The sequence below is a fragment of the Phyllobates terribilis genome, unplaced genomic scaffold, assembly GCF_046119375.1.
Source record: "Phyllobates terribilis strain yellow unplaced genomic scaffold, ASM4611937v1 Scaffold_1__5_contigs__length_1240528914, whole genome shotgun sequence".
NCBI lineage: Eukaryota > Metazoa > Chordata > Amphibia > Anura > Dendrobatidae > Phyllobates > Phyllobates terribilis.
Window position 1 is genome coordinate 286,323,073 of NW_027362761.1, and position 23,471 is coordinate 286,346,543.

Below are 23,471 nucleotides of genomic sequence, written 5' to 3' on the forward strand. Positions count from 1 at the left end.
AAAAAAGTAACAGGCTCTCATTAAGGGCTGCTAGGGCAGACCTGGGCCTAGAATACTGGACAGTGGATCACCAGAGAATCCCTCCGTATGAGTACCCTCAGCCAGCCAGGGAACCTTAAGGTAGACGTCGAGGCCCGGAGGCACATTCTGTTTCCGAGGCTGCAGAAGATTTAGTACTCAAACTCTCAGAGGTGGAGTGAAATGGGTTCCAGATATACTGTCATTGGTGAGGAAGAGTCTCTAGGGCTAGAGAAGAAAGCAGCAGAGATGCTTCACCTAGATCAGGAACAAGGGCTGAAGTTGTATCTGTTACCTGTGGGAAAGAAGACAACCCATTGGGCCTTATCCTTTTTACCTGCCTGTAAATACTGCCAGTTACCCAGCAAAGTTCTGGTTGTTTTTATGAACTCTGTGTCCTCTGAGTTGATTGCTGCCCTGGTTCCAGAAGAATGATTCCTGGAGTCAGAAGAGGCCTGCAGGCCAGAAGTAAGTGGGGACACCACATACACAGCAGCACACCAAGATGGGGACACACTTTGTCTACGTCTACCTCATTTGGGCACCTTACACAGACACAGCAGTAAAGCCTCATTCAGATGTCCCTTCATTATAGATATCTGAAGAGGCATTACACTGACTGATATAGTCTGCTGAGCCATGCAGCTAATGATAAAGTCCATTGAGCTGTGCATCTTATTCCATCATATGTGATAATGTCTGCTTAGTAGCGCATTTAATTTCATCTTGTGTGATACACTGTTTATCTAATCTCATCCTGTGTTACACACTTTGTATCTAATTCCATCCTGTGGGATACACTCTGTGTATCTAATCAGATCTACCTCTCTGGCCCAGATGTCACCTCTCTGCTGTCAAGAGTCCCAGAGTATCTATCAACCATATCCTCCTTCTTCTCTTCTCTCTTCCTCAAGCTCAATGTGGACGAAACTGAACTCATCAACTTTCTTCCATCTCACGTACCTTCCCTACCTGATCTATCTATTTATCACAATAATGACATCACAGTTTCCCCTGTATTTGACATCTGTTGCCTTGGATTAAACCTTGACTCTGCCCTATCCTTCAAACCACACATCCAAGCTCTTTCCACCTCTTGTCACCTCCAGCTCAAAATTTTTTCCAGAATACGTCCTTTCCTCAACCCTCAATCTAGTAAAATGCTTGTGCATGCCCTCATCATCTCCTGTCTGGACTACTGCAACATCTTCCTCTGTGGCATACCTGGTAACACTCTCACACCTCTCCAATCCGTTCTTAACTCAGCTGCCAAGCTAATTCATCTCTCTCCTCGTTACTCCTCCCCTTCTCCCCTCTGCAAATCTCTTCACTGGCTCCCATTTCCCCAGCGTATCCAACTCAAACTACTAACACTGACACACAAAGCCATCCATAACCTTTCTCCTCCGTACATCTCTGAACTAATCTCCCGATATTTTCCCTCACGTAATCTCCGGTCCTACCAAGACCTCCTTCTCTCCTCCACACTTATTTGTTCCTCACCCAATCGCCTCCAAGACTTCTCCCGAATATCCTCCAGCCTCTGGAATTCTGTGCCCCAACAAGTCTGACTATCCATCACACTTGGATCCTTCAGACGGAACATGAAAACCCATCTCTTCAAGAAAGCCTTCCCCGCTGCCTCCTCAACACCACTGGAGCAGCAGCCTTACCAACACTGGACCTACGCCTCACCAACACAGGAGCTGCTGCTACCCCCCACCTACTGTCTCCTTCAGCACTATTCTGTAGAATGTAAGCCCCCAAGGGCAGAGTCCTCCTCCCTCTGTACCAGTCTATCATTGTTTATTTGTTACTGTAAGTGATATCTTTATTTTGTATGTAGCTAGTGTTGAGCGAACATGCTCGACACTGCTAGGTACTCGCCCGAGCATCAAGCTACTCGGGATGTTCGGCGAGCACCGAGCATTTCCGGGTTACTCGGGCGGGAGCTCGGGTCTCCGCCCTGCCTGTTTGGTGCTCTTTACAGAGCCAATGAACATGCAGGGATTGCCAGCCAGTCACTGTAATGCTGCAGCCATGTTGGTTGTGGGCATTACATTGATTGGCTGGCTGCACAGCGTCACCTCGAGTATTTAAAACCGGGCGCCGCCATCTTGGACACAGACGGCTGGGATCAGACAGTGTAGGGACAGCGCTACTGATTTAGGCAGAGATATATACTGCAAAATAGTTAGTGTAGGGTCTGTAAAGGCTGCCAGATCAAACAAACAGTCCTTCTCAGGACTAATATCCATCCCAGATATCAGGCAGGCAAGCAGGCTGTATAGGAGACACAGTGGTTATACCAGCAAACGCTGCATTACAGTCCTGTGTGCTCCTGTTGCTGAAATTGCTGGACTTAGCTCCAGGTCTCGGGGGCCAGGAAAAATCCTTTTTTTTTTCATCTAAATCCTCTTTTTTTTTTTTTTCCCCCTTCACACTGTACAAATACCCAAGTTATTAACCTTTTGGTGTCGTCGTCCCCCCCCCACAAAAAAAAAAAAAGTTTGTCTGTGATAGTTCAGACACAAATATATCTTTTTAAAAGAGTCTGGTGTAGGCCAGAGAAATAAAAGTGTGGTTTTGCAGTTTCACAGTTCAAACCTCTGTATTATCCACTTTTAGGCCATTTTTACCTAAAAGAAACAAAAAAAAAACAATTTCAGTGTGTCGCTCACTGTTCAGCCGCAAATATATCTATTTAAAAAAGTCTGGAATACACCAGTAAATTATAACTGTGGTTTTGCCGTTCCACGGTAAAAATCTCTATTATCCAGCTTTTGGTATTTTTTCCGTAAAGAAAAACAGTAATAGTGTCTCCTGATTGTTCAGACACCAATATATCAGTTTAAAAGACTCTGGTATACACCAGTAAATTATAACTGTGGTTTTGACGTTCCAGGGTGAAAAATCTCTATTATCCTGCTTTTGCCATTTTTTGCCATAAAGAAAAACAGTAATAGTGTCTCCTGATTGTTCAGACACAAATATATCTGTTGAAAATAGTCTAGTGTAGGCCCGAGAAATAGAAGTGTGGTTTAGCAGTTCCACGGGTCAAATCTCTGTATTATCCTGCTTTTGGCATTTTTTGCCGTAAAGAAAAACAGTAATAGTGTCTCCTGATTGTACAGACACCAATATATCTGTTTAAAAGAGTCTGGTATACACCAATAATTTATAACTGTGGTTTTGCCGTTCCACGGTAAAAAATCTCTATTATCCAGCTTTTGGTATTTTTTCCGTAAAGAAAAACAGTAATAGTTTCTCCCTGATTGTTCAGATTGTTTAAAAGAGTCGGGTGTAGGCCAGAGAAATAGAACTGTGGTTTTTCTCTTCCACGGTTCTAATCTACTTTTTATTACCCTATTTCCATTGATAGTGCGAGTGTAAGCTATTTTACTTCCTTTACAATGGAGAAGGCGCATGGCAAGGGACGTGGAACTGGACATTCTGGTGATGGTGCTTGCAGAGGACGGGGCCGTGGCCAAGGTGAAAATGTGCCACAACCAACAGCCACATCTTCTCGCTCCCACTTCTTGACCGAATTACTAGGGAAGCACAGAACAACACCAGTATTGCGAACTGATCAGTGTGAACAGGTTATTAATTGTATAGCAGATAATACAACCAGTTACCTGGGCACCACCACCTCCGGTCTGTTTTCCACACGGTTAAATCTTAGTAGCCGTGAGTCTCGACCGCATACTCCTCCTCACCCTGATGCTCCTTCCTCCCACCATGCCGAGTGTCGTCAGACAGCAACTGATCCCACACTTGGACACTCTGAAGAGCTGTTCACTGGTCCATTTCCAGATGTGTGCCCCTCGCCTGCTCTGCTTGAAGTGGTGGAAGAGAAGATACCATGTAGCGAGGCCCAAATATTTGAACAGCCACGGCCAGAGGAAGTACTCGATGGCAATTTGTCACAAGAGGTGGACGATGACGAGACACAATTGCCAGGAAGTGAGGAGGAGGATTGTGGTGCACAAGAGGAAGAGGAGGAGGTGGTGGATGATCTAGTAACTGACCCAACATGGCAGGAGGACATGCAGAGTGAGGCCAGCAGCACACAGGGTGAGGGAGGCTGAGTACCCCAACAGGCAGGAAGAAGCAGTGTGGTGGCCGCACACAGAAGGCAGGCAACAGTTCCCCGTAACACCAACACGAGGGACGTTGCCAGTACAACCTGTAGGTCTTCCAGAGTCTGGAATTTTTTTAAAGACTCTGCTGATAACCCCAAAAGGGCCATTTGTACCACCTGCCAGGCCAGCATCAGCAGGGGTGACAAAACTACCAGCCTGACCACCACCAGCATGATCAGGCACATGGCAGCAAAGCACCCAACTTTGTGGGGTGAACCCCAGGGTCCACGACCAGTGTCAGCGGGTGTCACCACTGCTTCTTCCGCTGTTGTGCGTGCAATAGAACCCCCTGTTGTGTGTGCAAGGCAATCCCTTGTCCATGCTGCATGCAAAGATGCCCCCTCCTCTCAGTCTTCACTTGTTATGGCAGTTTCTCAAGAAACAGCATCAACGTCCACGTCCACGTCCCACCGCAGAGTTCAATTGTCCATATCCCAGACCTTTGAATGAGAGCAGAAATTCGCAGCCAACTCCCCACAGGCCACAGTCCTAAATTCGCACATTTCACGACTGCTTGCGTTGGAAATGCTGCCTTTCAGGCTGCTGGAGACGAAATCCTTCCACAACCTTATGGTGGTGGCTGTCACTCAGTACTCGGTCCCCAGCCGACACTATTTAGCCCGGTATGCCATCCCCGCACTACACAAGCACGTGTCCCAAAACATCGGCTGTGCCCTCAACAATGCAGTTACTGGGAGAGTCCACCTGACAATGGACACGCGGACAAGTGCTTGTGGCCAGGGACGGTACATCTCCCTGATGGCACTCTGGGTAAACATAGTGGAACCCAGTCGGACCTTGGGACAGAACACATCCTCCCCACACCGAGGATTGCTGGCCCTATGTCAGTTAGAGTTGCCCCCACAGTGTACAGCTCCTGCGCATCATCTTCCTCCTCATGTTCAGCCTCCATCTCAGATATCACCACATCAGTTACAAGCTGGAAGCACTGCAGTACTGCCTCCGCCAAGCGGCAACAGGCTGTGCTGAAACTCATAAGCTTAGGTGAGAAACCTCACACTGCTTGTGAGTTGTGGACAGCTGTGAAAGAGCAGGCAGATCTGTGGCTGAGACCGCTGAACCTACATCCAGGCATGGTTGTGTGTGACAATGGCCGTAACCTGGTGGCGGCTCCGAGGCGAGGCGAGATCACACACGTACCAGGCCTGGCTCATGTGCTTAACCTCGTGATTCAGTGGTTTCTTAAATCGTACTCTGAGTTGCCAGATCTGCTAGTCAAAATACGCCGCCTGTCAGCTCATTTTCGCAAGTCGGCAGCTTCTTTCGCCTTTGCTGTGTTGCAGCAGCATCTGCAGCTTCTGCCACACCGACTGGTGTGTGATGTCCCCACACGTTGGAACTCTACCCTCCACATGTTGCAAAGGATTTGTGAGCAGAAGAGAGCAGTTGTGGAGTACCAGCTGCAACAAGGCCGTCGATATTCAGGTCAGACTCCAAACATAAGACCTCAGGAGTGGACCTGGATGTCTGACATATGTACCATCTTGACAAAATTTGAGGAGTCCACCAAGATGGTGAGTGGCGATGATGCCATCATTAGCGTCAGCATTCCACTTGCCTGTCTTTTGCAATGCTCTCTGCAGAGAATTAAAGAGGAGGCATTGCAGCCAGAGTATGATGAGATGGATCAAGAAGCCGTAGCGTTCGATTACACACAGCCCAGCCTCATCTCATCCCAACGTGCATTGGGGGACAATGAGGGAGAGGAGGAGGAGGAGGAACAACTGGAGCTTGTATCATGCGCTATAGACGGTAGAGTCATGGCCAAAAGTTTTGAGAATGACACCAAAATTATATTTTCACATGATCTGCTGGCCTCTGGTTTTTATTAGTGTTTGTCTGATATTTATATCACATACAGAAATATAATTGCAATCATATTATGAGTACCAATAGGTTATATTGACATTTAGAATGAGTTAATGCAGCAAGTCAATATTTGCAGTGTTGCCCCTTGTTCTTCAAGACCTCTGTAATTCACCCTGGCATGCTCTCAATCAACTTTTGGACCAAATCCTGACTGATAGCAGTCCATTCTTGCAAAATCAATGCTTGCATTTTGCCAGAATTGGTTGGTTTTTGTATGTCCACCCGTCTCTTGATGATTGACCACAAGTTCTCAATGGGATTAAGATCTGGGGAGTTTCCAGGCCATGGACCCAAAATCTCTATGTTTTGTTCCATGAGCCATTTAGTTATCACCTTTGCTTTATGGCAAGGTGCTCCATCATGCTGGAAAAGGCATTGTTTGGCGCCAAACTGCTCTTGGACGGTTGGGAGAAGTTGCTCTTGGAGGACATTCTGGTACCATTCTTTATTCATGGCTGTGTTTTTAGGCAAGACTGTGAGTGAGCCGATTCCCTTGGCTGAGAAGCAACCCCACACATGAATGGTTTCAGGATGCTTTACAGTTGGCGTGAGACAAGACTGGTGGTAGCGCTCACCTCTTCTTCTCCGAATAAGCTGTTTTCCAGATGTCCCAAACAATCGAAAAGGGGATTCATCAGAGAAAATGACTTTGCCCCAGTCCTCAGCAGTCCACTCCCTGTACCTTTTGCAGAATATCAGTTGGTCCCTGATGTTTTTTCTGGAGAGAAGTGGCTTCTTTGCTGCCCTCCTTGAAACCAGCCCTTGCTCAAAGAGTCTCCGCCTCACAGTGCGTGCAGAAGCACTCACACCAGCCTGCTGCCATTCCTGAGCAAGCTCAGAACTGCTGGTAGTCCGATCCCGCAGCTGAAACAGTTTTAAGATACGGTCTGGGCGCTTGCTGGTCTTTCTTGGGCACCCTGGAGCCTTTTTGACAACAATGGAAGCTCTCTCCTTGAAGTTCTTGATGATGCGTTAGATTGTTGACTGAGGTGCAATCTTTGTAGCTGCGATACTCTTCCCTGTTAGGCCATTTTTGTGCAGTGCAATGATGGCTGCACGTGTTTCTTTAGAGATAACCATGGTTAACTGAAGAGAAACAATGATACCAAGAACCAGCCTCCTTTTAAAGTGTCCAGTGATGTCATTCTTACTTTATCATGACTGATTGATCGCCAGCCCTGTCCTCATCAACACCCACACCTGTGTTAATGGATCAATCACTAAAACGATGTTAGCTGCTCCTTTTAAGGCAGGACTGCAATGATGTTGAAATGTGTTTTGGGGGTTAAAGTTCATTTTCTGAGCAAATATTGACTTTGCAAGTACAGTAATTGCTGGTAAGCTGATCACTCTTTGACATTCAGGAGTATATGCAAATTGCCATTACAAAAAATGAAGCAGTAAACTTTGGAAAAATTACTATTTGTCTCATTCTCAATACTTTTGGACATGAATGTAGTACCTGTACAACTGTCATACCGTCGGTTCAGCATGGGTGGCCTGAGGACAGGGGGGAGGAGGAGGAGAGCATGGTCAGTCATCATCTTGGTGAGGACACGGAAGTTTTGCCTGTTACCAGTCTGGCACGCATGGCTGACTTTATGTTACGCTGCCTTAACCGTGACCCTCGCGTTGTCAAAATGTTGGGTGACAGTCATTACTGGTTGGTGACACTTTTAGACCCCCGCTACAAGGAGAACTTTCACTCACTTTTTCCTGAGGTGGAGAGGTCTACAAAAATGGGGCAGTACCAGAAGGCCCTTGTTGCAGAACTGTTAAAAAAAATTCCCATCTGAACACACTAGCGGCAAAGGTCACAGTTCGTTGCCCAACCAAGGCGTACAGGCGAGAGAGACGCAACTCCAATCCAGCAGAGGCAGGGGAACACTGTCAATGTTCTGGGACAGTTTTCAGAGACCCGCCCAGCTTACAGGCCCTGAGGCGCGGTGTACTCTCACAAGGAGTGGAAAGTTTCAAAAGATGGTGAGGGAGTTCCTTGCCGACCGTATCAGCGTCCTGAGTGATTCCTCTGTGCCTTTAAATTATTGGGTATCCAAGCTGGACACTTGGAATTAACTCGCTCTGTACGCCTTGGAGGTCCTTGCCTGCCCTGCCGCTAGCATGTTATCGGAGCGTGTTTTTAGTGCCGCTGGGGGAATTATAACTGATAAGCGCACTCGCCTGTCAACTGACAATGCTGACAAGCTGACCCTTATCAAAATGAACAAGGGCTGGATTGGGCCAGACTTCTCATCACCACCAAATGACAGCAGAGTAACATAAAGTCAAATCCACTGTGTTATTTCGGGAGGTGTATTCCCATGCACCGCTTCACACCCACACATGGGTATACGCTACCTCATTTCAGCTGTTTTATGTTCTTCTCCTTATCCTCAGCCTCCACCACCACTATACCACCAGGGTGACCGTGGTCCGTGTTGCCATTATTGAAAGTTCCTAAGTCCTTATTTTTGTCAGCTTTTGCTTGGAAGTCATAAGCAAAGACTGTGGTAGACCCACTCCCCAATAATATTAATAATAATTTTAAGATGCTGTACTGTATGGCTCATGTAAGGGGCATTAAAACCATCTTGTTAAGCTACTGCGACCTCCACGTCTCTTCCGAGGGGAATTAAAAGCGTCTTTTTAAGCTACTGGGACCTCCACTTCTCTTCCAAAGGGCATTAAAAAAATCTTGTTAAGCTACTGCGACCTCCACGTATCTTCCGAGGGGCATTAAAACCATCTTGTTAAGTTACTGTGACCTCCACCACTTCTCCAAGGGGCATTAAAACCATCTTATTAAGCTACTGCGACCTCCACATCTCTTCCGAGGGGCATTAAAACCATCTTGTTAAGCTACTGTGACCTCCACCACTTTTCCAAGGGGCATTCAAACCATCTTGTTAAGCTTCTGTGACCTCTACCACCTTTCCAAGGGGCATTAAAACTGTCTTGTTAAGCTACTGCGACCTCCACGACTCTTCCAACGGGCATTGCATTTCCTCCTAATTTTAGTCAGCTTTTGCTTTTCATTTCATAGGCGAACACTAAGGGAGACCCACTCCCCAATAATGGGCAGAAGGTTTTTAGTACGCTGTAATCCACGTCTGTTTCAAGGGGCATTGCAGTTCCTCATAATTTTTGGAATGCCTTCCATTCACTGCTTAGGCCCACACTGCACAGGAGACCCAGTTGCTATAAATGGAAAAAATGGTTTATGTAAGGCCCTCTGACCTCCATGTCACTTCCAAGGGGCATTGGAGTGCCTCTAAATTTTTGATAGGCATTGCACTCACTGTATGCCCTATAACTGTGTAGCTGAACCGCTCCTTTTGGTACAGAAACATATCCTACAAGACATGTGTGGTTGACTGGCCTGATATTGATGTGAATGGTCCCTGTTCCTCCTGCTCTTTCTCCTTTGCCACCACCTCATCCATCATTTATCACCTGAAGCTTTGTTCTAACGGGAGTCATAGAACTGGGATAGTAGCAGGAAAACATCCAGCAATCCTCGGAGAAGGTAGGATATGCGCCAAAACGCTGACCACCTCAGGCCTAGCCGCTACTACATACATGCGCTTGCATTCCAAGAAAACAAAGCAGATGCAAATTTCTATCATCATCATCATGCTCCTCACTTTGGCACTCTCAACTCCCCTGATGGAGAAGCCAGGGCCCACCGGAGGAGTCTGGTTCTCTGGTGGGCTCGTCCAATGTTGCCCTAAAGCAGGCCAGGCTAAGAAAAGTGTGTGGGAAGGTGACAGGAGAAATAGGGGCGGCTGGGGACCATTTATGGACACCCGGCCGCCCCCAGGCGGCTGGGGACCCTGTTTGGACACCCGGCTGCGGGGCGGCTGGGGACCGAGCATGGACACCTGGCCGCCGGGCGGCTGGGGACTGAGTATGAATACCAGGCCACCGAAGCAGCCATGAGTTGGTGGCCAACTTTGGCCTACTCCAAACTAAAAGTCCCCATTTCAAGTGCAAGGTAGCATTATGACATTGCAACCTGGGGGTGGGTGGGTGGCAGGCTGCACACTTATGCTTGCATTAAAAGAAAACAAAGCAGATGCTAACTTCTATCATCATCATCATGCTCCTCACCTTGGCACTCTCTACTCCCCTGATGGGGAAGCCAGGGCCCACCGGAGTAGTCTGGTACTCTGGTGGGCTCGTCCAATGCTGCCTTAAAGCAGGCCAGGCTAAGAAAAGTGTGTGGGAAGGTGACAGGAGAAATAGGAGCAGTTGGGGACCGTTTATGGACACCCGGCCGCCGGGCGGCTGGGGACTGAGTATGGACAAAAGGCCGCCGAAGCAGCCATAAGGTAGTGGCCAGCTTCGGCGGCCTCAAACTAAAAGGCCCCATTTCAAGTGCAAGCTAGCAGTATGGCATTGCAGCCTGGGTGTGGGTGGGTGGCAGGCTGCACACTTACGCTTGTGTAGTGCCCGAGGGTTCGGTCGCCACAGAGGTATTGCATCTCATCCAGAGGTGTGATATCTCACTTCCAGGTAAGGATGGAGTATGTCTCAGTACCCTAACACCCACATGCACTACACAACATTTCCGTGGGGCAGGGCGACAATGCTCCCGGGTGTGAGCACAACTGCCCCTGTCCCTGGCTGGAGTGGGGGGAGGGAACACCTAGAAAGGGGGAACCCGGTAGTGTGTGGGTGGGGAGAGTTGATCCTGGGTGCACTGGGTAGAAGATATATAAGGTGGGCACCATCTTAGATCAGTGTTCAGTTCAGTCAGAGAGAGCAGTGAGAGAAGGAGGCTGGGAGCAGAGGCTCTGCATGGGCTCTGCTCTGCAGGCAGGCCAAGTCTTAAGGCCTGAGCCTGGAGGAGAAGAAAGGAGAGGAGAGGAATGGAGGAGGCTCCAGGAGTGGAGTGAAGGGACCCCAGGGGTGCGGACCGGCCAGCCACCACTGCACGCCCGCTGCTACCAGAGTAGGGGGGTCAGGCCCAGAAAAGGGAACCGGATCCCTCATCTAGTGGAGTAGAGCATCTACCCTCAGCTAGCAACCGGAGGCCGTGGGATTGTACATGCATGGCCCCTCACTACACCCGTTAGGAAGGCACCATATAGGACCCAGGGAAACGGAACATACGTTTGCCCGCCAAGGCCTGAGGCAGCTGGACAGAAACGTGGTCACTTGTGGGGTACGACAGGCCAGAGAAAGGACACACAAAGGGGGTCCTGAAAAGCACTCCAAAGGTACCTGGGAGTTGGCCGAGCCCCTCACCTGGGGAGCACAGCACGACGTGGGCAGCCATAATCTGCAGAAGTGGCTTGGAGTGTAAAACTGTGAGTAAAGACCCTGGACTGCATCACTGGACTCTGAGTCATTACTGGCGCTCCCGCGCACCATCACCCCCACCATCTCCACTCACTGCCCTGAGGCTATACTCCTCCCGTGGCGAGTTATACTACCCCCGCAGTGACCGCAATCCACGGGTGGCGTAGTCGGACATTTAATCATAAAAACCACATAAATAGACTACCACTGGTTTGACCACCCTGGGCCACGGGACCGGGTCGCCGCCACGGAGACTACAACCCCCTGCGTTACACAGAGACTCAGCTCCGGGTATTCCCCTACACACACGGCCCAGGGGGCGCGTCATTTGCATTAAAAGAAAACAAAGCAGATGCTAACTTCTATCATCATCATCAAGCTCCTCACCGGAGGAGTCTGGTTATCTGATGGGCTCATCCAATGCTGCCCTAAAGCAGGCCAGGCTAAGAAAAGTGTGGGGGAAGGTGACAGGAGAAATAGGGGCGGCTGGGGACCGTCTGTGGACACCCGGCCGCCCCCAGGCGGCTGGGGACCCTGTGTGGACACCCCGCCGCGGGGCTGCTGGGGACCGAGTATGGACACCCGGGGGGCTGGGGACTGAGTATGGATACCTCGCTGCCGAAGCAGCCATGAGGTAGTGGCCAGCTTCGGCCTCCTCCAAACTAAAAGGCCCCATTTCAAGTGAAAGCTAGCATTATGGTATTGCAGCCTGTGGGTGGGTGGGTGGTTGGCTGCATATTTGCGCTTGCATTGCAAGGAATGGGGGAGGTACAATTGAACACTGCCCTGGGACTAGGACTTGCACGGGGATAGTTGCAAGTCTGCATCTTCTGATGCGGCAAGGATCGCTTCTGATGGGCACACTTTTAGGCAGTGACCTGGGAGTCAGAGATGCTTCCAGGGGTCTTCTCCATGCTGTTCCCATGTCTTTTCAGCACTGTATGCATGTGTCACACAGCACATGTCCAGATAAGGTTGTAAAATGTTAAAATGACATTTCCCGGTGAATGCATTTGTCAAGGTTGAAAGCAATACAAAAGTGCAAAAACGCATGAAAAATCCTACTTGTGAACATAGCCCAAGTTGTGGACGAGTATTTTTGTTTTTGGTTATTTATTTTACCTTATACACAAGTCTTTACCCTGGAAAGGAAATTCCTTAACATATTTCACAGGAAAACCATTTCAGTTTCATTTTTGAATGTTTTATTGTGAGCCCGTAAAAGTGGCTTAATACCTCTGACCATTTTGTTCACAGCAGTGACCTGGGGGGCAGAAATGCTTCCTGGGGCGATCCTCATGCTGCCCCCATGTATTTTGAGCACTGTCACTATCAATTTGGGCACTTTTTAGGCTTTCTACAGACTGCCGAGGGTGCCGCCGCAAAAATGCTCGGGTCTCCAATAGACTAACAATGGGCTCGTTGCTCGGGTCGAGAACCAGAGAATCACGGTAAGCTCGGCCCGAGCTTAGAGCACCCGAGCATTTTAGTGCTCGCTCAACACTGTATGTAACCCTTTCTCATGTACAGCACCATGGAATCATTGGTGCTATATAAATAAATAATAATAAATCTAATCCCATTCTGTGATACATTACACTGAGCCTTGTATCTAATCCCATCCTGTGTAATGTAGTTTCTGTATCAAATCTCAGCACCTGATACAGTCCCACGAGTTGATAATCCAATCTCAGTGCATGATAGAGTATGCGTATCTAATGCCTGCCCTTGATGCATTCCTTGTATCTAATCATTGCATGTTATACCATCTACGTATCTAATCTCTGTGCGTGATATAGTCAGTGTATCTATTCCCTGTGTGTCATGCAGTCCACGTATCTAATCCATGTAAGTGATAGAGTCTTCATATCTAATACCTGTGTGTGATACAGTCCACATTTCTAATCCAAGGAAGTGGCACAGTCCATGTATCTAATCCATGCACATAATATAGTCCACCTATCTAATCTCTGTGAGTGATACAATCCATGTATCTTTTCCCTGGGCATGATACAGTCCATGTATCTAATCTCTGTGCATGATAGAGTTCACATAACTAATCCCTGTGCATGATACAGTCAGTGTATCTATTCCCTGTGCATTACACAGTCCTTGTACCTAATCCCAGTGTGTCATAAAGTCTGCATTTATTTATGAAAATGTCAAAAGTTTGACAACAAATTAGAAAATTTTGAAATTTTCAAAGTTTTAATTTTTATGTCATATTTTTAAATCATAGTCATGCCACACAAAATGGTTAATAAGTAACATCCTACTAATACTATAAATGCAAAAGTTTGTGAGTATGTATGTTTGTTACTCTTTCACGAAAAAACTACTGGACGGATTTGCATGAAACTTTACAGTAATATAGATTATGCATCGGAATAACATATAGGCTACAATTTGTAATGATTTTTTGTAATTTTGGTCGCAATATAACGATACATGTCAATTAAGTCAGAAAAAAATCTCGCCTCTGAGAGCTATCTTGGCGTACGCTGCCTAAACCGTTGGAGTTACACAAAGATGATGTACCGTAGAATTGTTTGTCTTCAATAGTTCTAAATAAAAGTCTGCGACAGCATATATCTACCTTTTATGTGGAAGCCACTATGACCAAAATTGTGAACCATAAATTTAATTAAATTAGATACTATTTTACAATGCACATTTTAGTATATTTATCAAACTTTTTAGTATATTTATCAAACTCTTATATACACACATACACAGGTGATATTTAAATGGCTGATTTACAGCAGTCAGAAGAGATTGATAATACAATAATTTGCCCATAGTGGATCATTGTATAGTGAGGTCACAGTTGCCGCCTGTCCACAGTCAGAATACAGGGGTGATCATATACCGTGGCCAGGTACAAGTGTGGCACAGGGGGTTCACACACGACCCCCAGGGACTGACATTTCCTAGAAACTTTGGCAGCTGTCAGTCATGAGCTCACCCTGATACATTACACTCTGGAAACAGCTGAAGGGAGAAGGATAATTTATGACATTTTCTCAGACTTAAAAAAAAAAAAAAAAAAAAAAGCCCAGAAAACAGCCCATATGTCAGGAACAGGTTACTAGGGAACTACAAGTCCCAGCACGGCCTGCCCGCGCCCACAGCCCGGGGGAGTGTGAGGCTTCCTCTTGCAGGTTGCCCGGGGGCACCGGGCCGTCATTGTCCTCACACAGGGGGTCCCCGCCGCCATTGTCCCTCCATATAACACCATATAATAAAACATGCACTCACCTGCGCCAGCTGCTGCAGCCAGGAAAGTTCCGAGCGCCTCACCTGGGCGGAGGGGAAGTGACTCACACACGGGCAGGGGCAGTAACCTGAGCGCGGCTCCATGGAGGATGCACACACTGCAGCCTGACAGCACCGGCAGCAGCGCTACACAAATGGTGTCCTCCCCTCCTGTGTGCAGCACAGCCCTGTGTGTGTGCAGCGCAGCATGTCACCCACAGCACCAGCAGGCTGCTCTCAGCTCCCACAGAGCACTGGGAATGGTTGCTATGGGTAACCGCGCCACAGCTGCTCCTCATAGACCAGTTATATACAACTGATATCGTCTGTACAGCGATCGTAATATAACTAATTAGATTGTTTTAGTATTTTGTTTGAACTTTACTAAGTACCTATTTTGTAATTAGTACTTAAAATGCCGCGAAAGCGTAAGTCTAACATTTCGCAAAGCTCTAATAAAGCCCGAGCTATGAAAATAATTAGACGTGATGAGACGTCTCAACAAGCCGAACAACGAAGGCTTGAGCAGGCGGTGCGTTGTGCGGCACATAGAGCTGCAGAGACTCCAGAACAATCCCAAGCCCAACGTGAACGGAATGCGGAGTTTTTGGCATCTCAACGGGCTGCTGAAACTCAAGAACAGTCCCAAGTCCGACGTGAACAGCATGCGGAGTATCTGGCATCTCAACGGGCTGCTGAAACTGCAGAACAGTCCCAAGCTCGACGTCAGCAGCAAGCGACTTACATGGCGTCCCAAAGAGCCACTGAAACTAATGAAATGGCCGAATCTCGCAGACGCACTGTTGCAGAAAGGGCAGCACAGCGACGTCAAACATTTACAAGAAATACATGGATATTGTTTAATAAAGCTGCATTTGAGTATGACGAGACTCTTGATTATGAAACTCACAAGCTTATAAAAATAGAAGCAATGACCATAGATTGCAAATATTGCAGAGCTCTTAAGTGGAAAGAGGAAGCAGCAGGTATGTGTTGTTTGGGCGGGAAAGTAGCTCTTCCTTATATAGACGAGCCAGTTCAACCTTTAAAAGAGCTTTTCTCTAATGAAACTGATGAATCTCGCCTTTTTCTAAATAATATAAGAAAATACAACATGTGCTTTCATATGACGTCTTTTGGAGCAGATCAAATTGTCTCAATGCCTGGGTTTTGCACGACCTTTACAATACAAGGACAAGTATACCACCGTATCGGTTCTTTAATTCCTACGTCCATTTCGCAACCACAATTTTTACAAGTTTATTTCATAGGTGACGAAGAAGAACAAATCAACAGGCGTACTGAGTGCATGCAAAGCGTAGATAGAAACATAGTTAAAAAATTACAACGAGTACTTCACGACCACAACATTTTGGTGCATGAATTTAAAACGGCTAGAGACAGAATGATCAATGACGATCATTTCAAAATAGTGATTCACCCAGACCATGTACCACGTGGTCAACATGAGAGACGATTCAATGCCCCTACTACAAATGAAATAGCTGCTGTAATAGTTAGTAGCGAACAAACTATGTCTCGGGACATCGTTGTGCAGCCGCGCGATGGCATGCTCACTAGGGTTCCCGATACACATAGATTCTATTACGCTCTCGAGTACCCAATAATTTTTTGGAAAGGACAAAAGGGGTACAGCATTGATATTCATCAGATAAATCCAATTACCAAACAAGTAATGCCAAGCAAAAAGGTGTCCTGCAAAGATTTTTATGCCTTTCACTTGATGGTCCGTCGCAGCAATTTTAATTTGATGCTTAAGTGTAGGCTCCTACTTCATCAGTTTCTGGTCGACATGTATGTAAAGATGGAAAGTGAGCGCTTAAGGTTCATTTCTTTAAATAAAAAAAAACTGCGCGCAGAAAATTATATTCACTTGCAAGATGCAATAAGAAATGATGCGGATTTGGATCCAAATAACTTAGGTCAGATGGTGATTCTCCCGTCATCATTTGTAAATAGCCCGAGATACCTACACGAATACACACAAGATGCGTTCACATACGTACGTAATTATGGGAGGCCTGATTTATTTATTTCAATGACTTGCAACCCCGCTTGGCCAGAAATCACCAAAGAGCTTATGGCTGGTCAAAATTCAATGGACAGACATGACTTAACAGCTCGAGTATTTAGAATAAAAGTACAGAAGTTGGTAGCTCTACTTACAAAAGGTAACATATTTGATGATATGCAATGCTTCATGTACTCGATTGAGTGGCAAAAGCGAGGTTTGCCTCATGTGCACTGACTGCTGTGGTTAAAGGAAAAATTGCATCCGAACCAAATTGACGAAATCATATGTGCTGAGATACCAAACCCGGAAACCGATCAAAAGCTCTATGATACAGTGACAAAGAATATGATTCACGGGCCATGTGGTACATTTAATTCTTCATCGCCATGCATGAAGGAAGGAAAATGTACCAAAAAATATCCGAGGAAGCTTTTAAAAGATACTCAAACCAATGACAAAGGCTATCCTTTGTACAGGCGCAGAGCACCAGAGAATGGTGGACGCACGACGATTATAAAAACCCGTAGAGGAACACAGAAAATATTGGTGGACAATAGCTGGGTGGTCCCATATTCTCCACTCTTATCAAAAATTTTTAATTCTCATTTAAATGTAGAGTTCTGTAATACGGTACAGGTGATAAAATATATTTGTAAATATATTAATAAGGGTAGCGACCAGGCTATTTTTAACATCCGCCAGCAAGGGAATGTTAACATTGACCCAAGAGATAAGGTGCAGACCTTTAGAACCGGCCGATATGTTAGTAGTAACGAAGCAGCGTGGCGGACCTTAGGTCTGCCTCTGCACGAGAGACACCAAACCGTCACTCATCTTGCGATTCATTTACCCAATGGCGAGAGGGTTTACTTTATGGAAAATAATTTTAGAGAGAGATTAGAAGCACCACCTAAAACTACACTAACTGCATTTTTCCTGTAGTGCCAAAGTGATACGTTTGTAAAAACATTACTTTACATTGACGTGTCTCGCTACTATACGTGGAATGTGGCACGGAAGCAATGGAAACGTTGTTTACAAGGAACACCTGTCGATGGCTGGCCAGGTGTGAAGGCAGGAGACACTCTAGGTCGCATTTACACGGTGCACGTTAGCAATTTTGAATGTTATTGCTTGCGTATGCTGCTGAATGTAATAAGGGGTCCAACCAACTTCTCGGATTTAAAAACATTTGAAGGTCAAGAACTTGCAACTTTTCGGCAGGTGTGTGAGAAGATGGGGTTGTTGGAAGATGATAACCACTGGGATACCACCTTAGAAGAGGCCGTGCTATGTCGCTCCCCGGCGCAAATAAGAGAGCTGTTTGCCATATTGATATGCACTTGCGGTTTATCCAATCCTCTACAACTCTGGCACAAGTATAAAACTGCGTTATCAGAGGATATCATGCACAGATTTGAAAGAATGGATCACGTTAACGATGATCTCTGTTTCAATGAGGCGTTGGGGCTTATCGAGGACAAAATATTAATAACTTCTGGAAAGAAATTTTCCGATTTTGGTCTACCCTCACCGCGGCGTAGAGGAGATCTGTCGAACGAGTTGATAAAAGAGCTAAGCTATGATACCAACCAGTTAGACGCTCACGTTTGCGAAACTGAGCCACGTTTGCTACCTGATCAAAGAGAGATTTATAACAAAATAGTAGGACGAGTTGAGAATGGTGAAGGCGGACTTTTTTCCTTGATGCCCCGGGTGGTACAGGAAAAACTTTCTTGCTTAATTTACTTTTAGCAAAATTTCGTAGCGGTCATAACATTGCATTAGCTGTGGCTTCCTCTGGAATTGCTGCAACATTGCTAAGCGGTGGACAGACGGCACATTCAGTCTTTAAATTACCTCTTAATCTGGTGAACGAAGAAACCCCATCGTGTAATATCAGCAAGAGCAGCACCCGTGGCCTCCTTTTGCAACAGTGCAAACTAATCGTGTGGGACGAGTGCACAATGTCACACAAACGCGCCATCGAAGCTCTTGATCGTTGTCTACCAGACTTACACAGTAAACAAACAATAATGGGTGGTGTGGTTGTTTTATTGGCTGGGGACTTTAGGCAAACTTTGCCTGTCATCGAGCGAGGCACTGCAGCAGACGAAATTAACGCATGTCTGAAATCCTCATATTTATGGACCAAAGTTGAAAAGCTGCACCTCACCACCAACATGCGTGTCCAGTTATTCAGTGATCTAGAGTCGGGCGCGTACGCTGAGAAACTGCTCGAGATCGGTGAAGGTCGAATCGAAACTGACGAAGAAGGTATGGTTCTATTCACTAACCAATTTTGTCATGTTGTGGATTCAGAAGACGCACTTATTGCTCAAGTTTTTCCAAATTTGCAACAAAACATCCACGATGAAAATTGGCTATGTGAAAGAACTATACTAGCACCAAGAAATGAAACAGTTGCGAAAATCAATAAAATTATCTTGGACCAAGTAACCAGCGATGCAACAACCTACAACTCCATCGACACAGTCATGTCATCTGAAGACTGTACGAGCTACCCCGTGGAGTTTCTTAACTCTTTGGAGCTATCCGGGGTCCCATCTCATAAGCTCGAATTAAAGGTCGGTATACCCGTTTTGTTAATGCGCAACTTGGACGCCCCGAGATTATGTAATGGCACTAGATTGCGAGTCACTGAACTAGGCAGGCACATTGTAAAGGCCAAAATTTTAACTGGAGAAGCTAAAGGTGAAAATATTCTTATACCACGCATCCCAATAATACGTAATAACTTACCCTTTAATTTCAAACGTTTGCAGTTCCCACTTAAAGTTGCATTTTCAATGACCATCAATAAATCGCAAGGGCAAACTTTGAAGGTAGCGGGGATACATTTAGGCACGCCCTGTTTTTCCCATGGTCAGCTATACGTAGCTTGCTCACGAGTTTCTAAATCGCAAAATCTACATATTTTCGCTGAGCGAAAGAAATCAAATAGCATAGTTTACAGGAGTATATTGCAGTAAAAACACATAGATAAATTACCTGCAGATGTCCATTATTCCAATTACATACTAATTCTTTAATAACACGAACAATATTAAACGCAAGTAACTTCAGTCCGTCCTGTTTATTAATCAGTGTTTAGTAATCCGTTTGTGATGAAATTTGATATGGATAATTTCAAGCCTGGTGAAGGACATAGGGCTACTTTTTATAAACACACACCATACAGGCGAAGATTATATAAAACTGTAAACCTGACTGACACACCTAGCGGTCAACGCACAGCCGAAACCACTGAACTTAGCATCTTGAAATTTGCAGATAGGTTCTATTAGAGCTTAAATGAGCTCTAAGTAAGGAATTTTGATAATTCCACCCTCAAGAGTTTCCCTCTTCATATTATAGGGGTTCAAAGATTGTATGGAATCCATCAGTTTTGAAGTTAGACATCTGAAATTTTGGATGTACGAGTAACTAAATAAGATTATTTTTTTTACTATTAAGATTATTTTTTTTTACTATTAAGATTAGGTTTTTTTACTATTAAAATGATCTGTCACGAAACTTAATGTGGCAGACCAAATTCCACGCGAGCGAAGCCGCGGGTAAAAGCTAGTTTCTCATATATCTTCTTTGCATTAGCATAATTTTTGAACCATATATTTTTTTGTTAGGAAGTTACAAGGGTTAAAAGTTTATCAGCAATTTTTCATGTTCCCAAAAAAATTTACTAAACTTATTTTTTAGGAACCACAGCTGAAGTGATGTTGAGGGGCCAAAGTCACAGAAAAAAACTAAAAATGACACCATTTTAAAATCTGCACCCCTCAAAGTGCTCAAAAGTACATTCAAGAAGCATATTAACCCTTAATATGTATCACAGGAATTAAAACAATACGGAAAGAAAAAATGGAAATTTTACTTTTTCCCACAAAAATGTTGCTTTAGCCCCAAATTTGTAATTTTCACAAGGGTAACAGTAGAAAATTGACCATGCAATTTGTTGTTCAATTTCTCCTGAGTACACTGAAACCCCATACGTGCTGGAAAAATACTGTTTGGGCGCATGATAGGGCTTGGAAGGGTAGGAGCACCATTTGACTAGATGGTGGACACAATGTTGCGTTTGCAGATCCCCTGATATGCCAAAACAGTGCAAACCCCCATAGGTGACCCCATTTTGGAAACTTTACCCCTCATGGAATTAATCTAGATGTGTGGTGAGCATCTTGAACCCACGGATGCTACCCTTGTAGTGATGGGTGGACCCCTGGATATTCGGGTTCGGCATATTCGACCTCACATCTATTAACTCTATTAAGAGTTCGAGTGCCAAAACAATACCTGAACTCAAGCCCAGACCCCATTCGTATAAATGGGGGCCTCGAACATCCGTGGTTTACCATGCTGTTATCTGTTTGACAGCATGGGAAATGGGCTCTGATCAGCGGTAACATCTCCTTCTCAAGGGAAGGAGAAAGCTGGACGTGTTCCCTGCGAAACGCGCGTCGGGTGGGAGAGGCACTAGTCCTTCTTACCACCTGGTGGGGCACATTCTAATACTTCGAAGTAATGATTTAGTGGATACACATGGACGTTTATCGGGTACTTAGGGGGATTGGTGATGACAAGGCACAGCTACATCATTGAGCTGCAGGCTCTAGGAGATGAGTATTACTGCCTATCTCATTGCACTATATCACGCAAGAGATAGAGCACTAAGCTCCACAATATTGTTCGTATATTTATCTCTTGTTATATACTATTGTTCCTCTCCATTTATCCCTATCTAGTTCCATTTATTCTGATAAACGCAGGATTGATTGATTGATTCTTTATGTCCTTGCTGCTTTTCTGTACTGCCATTTTTTTGTACACACATCCTTTGCACTTGCAGACTTTTAAATATGCATTTTCTGTATGAATAAAGTTGTTATATTTTTGTATCAACCGTTAAGACTTCATTTCCCTTTTTTTCTACTCTATGCGTTTGAAGTGGTTGTTTCAGTGAAATCCATCTGCAATTTTTGTAGATGTTTGTCCACTGAATATGTTTCTGAGACTTGTGGTTCATGCAATTTACATGCTGTCTGTCTTGCTATATACAGCAGCTAAGAATTGTTTTGAGTGACAATGCCTCAAGAAATTTTGATGCCTTCCAGTTGTGCAAAGTAACTTACACTCCTTTCATGGCCCATGTCCTGAGTTTAATAGTTAATTTATTTCACCAATAAAGCCATGTGAGGAGGGTGGTGGCTATTGCCAAGAAAGTAACTAGCAAATTAAAGCTGCACTCTGAAAGGTTTTAGTATCTAAACATTGAATACATAAATTGGAATTGCATTACTGCTGTAGAAAATACATAAAAAAGTACATAATTGGCCAATTCATGTGAGCCCAACAACCATCAACAAGGCATACCCCTTTGTTGGGAAACTGACCTAACATGATACCTCTATTGGGCTGGAAGCCTACAATTATATGGGCAAGTGGGATCAGGCTCTATTTAAAACCACCATAGGCTGATGGTTGGAGTGCTCAGTCAGAAGGCGTGTATTACAAATATCAAAAGACTGACCTTCGTTTCCAAACAGAAAGACAAATGTGAACAGGTGTAAGCTATAAGAGCCATTCTACATGTAATTAGTAGTGATGAGCGAGCACTAAAATGCTCGGGTGCTCGAAGCTCGGGTCGAGCACATTGGAATACTCGGGTGCTCGACCCGAGCAACGAGCCCAATGTAAGAATATGGGAAACTCAAGCATTTTTCTGGTGGTCCCCCCCCCCCCCCCGGTGGTCTGCAGAAGGTCAAAAATTGCCCAAATCAATGGGAACGGTGCTCAATTAAACGTCAGGCAGGCAGAATATATAGGCAGACAGGCAGGGTATATAGGAGGGTGCATGAAAAACATAGCAGGGCACTTGGAACACACTAGTGCCCTCCGATTTTCATGCACCCGTCTCTTTAAAAAAGTCGGCCGGCAATTCATCAGCGGCATACACCGGTACCCGACAATTTAGAACAGAAAGAATAGAGCATCACACATAGATTAGATAGATAGAAACATGTCAGTCACATATGTAATAAGTACAGTGACAGTGTTGGTTACTGTACTTGTTATTTAGTGTTAAAATAAAGGATTTATTAAAAAAAAATAATAGTGTTTTTGTCTCTTTAAAAAAGCCGGCCGACAATTCATCAGCAGCATACACCGGTACCAGACAATTTAGAACAGAAAGAATAGAGCATCACACATAGATTAGATAGATAGAAACATGTCAGTCACATATATAAGAAGTACAGTGATAGTGTTGATTACTGTACTTGTCATTTAGTGTTAAAATAAAGGATTTATTAAAAAAAAAATTGGCATAGGGTTCCCCGTAATTTTAGTCTCTAGCGAAGGTTAAGCAGACGGCTGGGGCAGATGTTTGAAACCTGGGAAGGGGGTAAAACCCACGGAGCTTCGCAGGCTACTAATATCAGCCCCCAGCTAACTACCTAGCCTTTAACAGCTATTAAAATGGGGGACCCCCCAAAAAAAATGACGTTGTGTCCCCCTATTTTAATAGCTTGCAAAGGCTATGCTGACAGCTGGGGGCTGATATTAATAGCCCAGGAAGTGTGCCATGAATATTGGACCCCCCAGGCTAGAAACACCAACCGTCAGCCGCCCCAGAAATGGTGCATCCATAGGATGCGCCAATTCTGGCACTTAGCCTCGCTCTTCCCACTGCCCTGTAGCGGTGGCAGTGGGGTAATAGGGCTGGGGTTGATGTCAGCTTATAATGCCAGCTGACATCAAGCCCAGGTTAGTAATGGAGAGGCGTCTAAAAGACATCCCCATTA